We start from the raw sequence: 2,631 nt of genomic DNA on the forward strand, positions 1-2,631 counted from the left end.
TTTCACTAATGGTTCAACCGGTAACCATGTTCCAGGTTTAGTGTTTTTAGCGTGTTTTATTGGGTTTTTAAGTTTTGTTTTTTACAAAATCCAAACATGATTTATCTTGGATCACTAGATTTACCGGTTCAGTCGCGGATCCGGATCGGATTTCAAAATACTGATCAAAACTATAAAACTATTTATATCAATTTTATATTAAAATATCTAATTTAAAATTAAAAACCTAAAAATACATATACAATATGGTTTTGAACAAACAAAAACCTGAACAGAAAATATATATACGAGACAGGTTATATAAATACATATACAAGACGAGTTATATAAATGTGATTATATAAAGTTTTCACCGAACATAAATCCGCGCTTTGAAAGCGCGGGTCAAAATCTAGTATAATATATAATATGTTAATCTAAACCATGGCCAGTTATACAAATACAAATTGTTGTAACTATATATCGAAATAACTTTTTGATCCAGTAATATGCTGGTTTAACTGGTCTGCATCGTTTGGCATTTTTGTATTTCTATGTCACCTAATATAAGCTTTTGTATTTAAGTTTTCAAACCTAAATTAAAATATAAATTATATCAATTTCACATTAATTCATATAGATTTAGTTAAACTAATTTCTCGTTTTTTGCAAAAAAAGAAGAGAAAACTAATTTCTCATGTCAATCAAAGTAAGATTCCAAATATTATGAACTTGTTAAAAAATATGACGTCCATCTATCTACTTGTACTAAACGAGTACATCAAAAGTAACGACTAGATAAATAAAACCACAGGTTTTGGGATGAATTTGATAGTATATACGGTTGACCTAACGGTTTCGCCGTAATCTTGAATCCATCGGGTTTGATTGGATGAAGAGAACGACCAAAATCATTATACTATTTATTTTGTTTTGCAAATGCACCGCAATGTCCTAGCGTGGCGTAGTCTAACTTCACCATTACGTAATTATGCTGTCTTGCCGTTCACACGTTGACCTAATTCGCTATTTACTTTGACTGTCTACTTATTATTAATTTTTGTTTATTTTTATAAACCAAGAGTGCATGTTCACTTTCATGTGAAATTTGCATAAAGATTAAGCCACTTCCACCTTCAATATAACTAGTAAACTTGGGGATCCAAAAAAGCGAGGGGACATCCGGTTCTAGGAACATTCAGATGAAACATTAGCCTAAAAAATTATAAAAGTTTTTTAAAAGTGTTTCAGACTCTTAAAATCTCAGATCCGATTCTGGCTAGGACAAGGGACACCTCAGTGGGTTCAGGACAAGAGACCAAAACCGGGTTCATCCGGTTATCACCCATCCCTTGAATCACCCACCACAGGGTGATCTATGATAGCAGGATTCAGCCCATGGATTGCACAATGGGCCGCGAGGACTGCACTCAGCATCAATAATTGTGTGCATTACTTGGGGCTTGAATGAAAGAACATATTCAACAACATATAGCTGCAATAGATGACAGGAACCAGACGATCCATTATAACTTATATACACATCCCAAAAGTCTTACAATTGTACAACTTTGATTACAAACACATAACTAGAAACCACAAAAACGAAAATCCCCAACTTGTTTGATATTATCCAGAACTCTACTCCATTTGCCTTCACCACATTGTACCCCATCCACAACTTTCCCAAACACAAAACCAAAGCCATGAGGTCTTCTCCGTGCAAACAAAGAACTGTTGGGACCTGAATTAGCCATAGACAAAATCCCTGGACCCTTATGCTTCAACTTAAAGATCTCTCTTCCTGAAACTTAGTCCCATAAATCGATTCACCACGTGTGAAATCTACACCTTGGCACCGTGAACCCTGGGATTATACAACGAAAGGCTGAGCCTTTGTAGTGTGTAATGCCTTCCATGCCCTCCCAATTCCCTTCTCGGTGTCACATCTGCAAATAGCTCCATCACAACATGATCAAGCAACTCAATGTAAGAAACTAGAGCCGTGGATCTATACATAATGCTTTGTTATATCTACAACAAACCCATCAACCAAATCTCTCAAACTGTTCGAAGAACAACACTTGTGTAGTCATCACCACTTAATGAACACTTAAACTACAGTAGATATAACTAAGTTCTTACTACTGTCTGAAATCAAAACAACTAGCGATTCAAGTACAAAGAAATGTCCCATTCATTAGAATTGTCGATAAGAAAAGAGAGATTCTTATAACACAGAGATCTTTTTAAAATCTCAATGGATGGTTTTAGGGTTTCGCACAAATATTGAGCTCACAGGCGATTTAACAATACGTTATCTGCAAGCCTTCGATATGTGCTCTTACGCATACGCGAATTCAAGAAGTAAAAACAATCATCGGACCAAACTGAATTGAAAGAAAAATCAAGAACATGAACTGTGTTCATCCAAAGGCGGTACATTATGCAGCGAACAGTTATATAACGGCTCAGGGGTTCGTTAAACTAGGGTTTTACCAGGAAGATTGAGACGAGAGACATTTTGAGTTTCTCTGTTTTGTCCTAATAGGCTCACTGGGAAAGCCCATTATATGATTCAGGCCCACTTTCGACTTTCTTATCTCAAACACAGAAACAAAAATAATGAATTTAAAATAGATTCAATTTGAC

This window comes from Raphanus sativus, chromosome 4, assembly GCF_000801105.2.
Source record: "Raphanus sativus cultivar WK10039 chromosome 4, ASM80110v3, whole genome shotgun sequence".
NCBI classification, from domain to species: domain Eukaryota; kingdom Viridiplantae; phylum Streptophyta; class Magnoliopsida; order Brassicales; family Brassicaceae; genus Raphanus; species Raphanus sativus.